Here is an 831-nt window from a genome sequence, read left to right on the forward strand (position 1 = left end):
GATTTTATTGGTGGAAATTTTCGTTTTTTGGTTAAATTTGTGTTGAGGGTTTTGGTATTGTAAAAATTGCGATGGAAACTGGTATTGTGCTTTTCTTTAGGGGAAAATGAATTTCCTTTCAAGCTTTTATTTATTTCTTGATTTTATTTTTATTATTGATGACTGTAGAGCACGAATTCCGGCGATCTCAACAGCAGGGCTGGAAACTTGATTTCTCAATTCACAGGGGAGGATTCGAGCAACACGTCGAAGGTGTCAGAAAGATGGGATTTCGAGTGATGTCACGACCACGCCTGAAACAAAAACAGAGGGAAACCAACAATTAGAATCCGGAGAAATAATTATCATTTTACTGTATTAATTCTTTCACGAGCACATTAAACTTAGAGCTGAATCCTTAATTAAATTAGGTAAGTCATAGAACCATTGGAGTTGATTGGAGGCCGGCCTTGGAGCTTGGAGGGTAGCGCATCTGCCTTGAAAGCACTTCATGGGTTCAATTTCAGCAAGGGGCGGATTTTATCCTAAACAGATAAGGTTTGTTATCGGAACGGCTGACTTTCTCCTATCCTATCTTCCTCCTGCTTTCGGGAAGATAAGACCTTATCAGTTAAAGTTCCCTCTATCAAAACTATTGAAAAAAAAATGGAAACCGCAATTTTAAGACTCCATTTTTTTCAAAAGGTTTGATAGAAAACCTCTTGAAAAAATGGAGTCTTAAAATTGCGCCCGTCTCAAAATGACCCCAACCCAGCCTACTCATCAATTCAGAGCACATGTGTATGTCATATCTCGTACTGTCTAGTACATTTTTATTTCTGTACTCAATAT

At 37.9% G+C, this 831-nt stretch overlaps 1 long non-coding RNA gene across 1 annotated transcript in view; it reads right to left on the reverse strand.

The window, feature by feature from the left end:
• Positions 1–137: 137 nt before the first annotated feature.
• The window catches only part of LOC113472130, a 15,108-nt gene continuing 14,414 nt past the window's right edge, over positions 138–831 (reverse strand). The window contains exon 2 of the long non-coding RNA XR_003394573.1: positions 138–293. This is a non-coding gene — a long non-coding RNA (uncharacterized LOC113472130). The remainder of the gene's footprint in view (positions 294–831) is intronic.

This window comes from Diaphorina citri, unplaced genomic scaffold, assembly GCF_000475195.1.
Source record: "Diaphorina citri unplaced genomic scaffold, Diaci psyllid genome assembly version 1.1 scaffold4026, whole genome shotgun sequence".
NCBI classification, from domain to species: Eukaryota; Metazoa; Arthropoda; class Insecta; order Hemiptera; family Psyllidae; genus Diaphorina; species Diaphorina citri.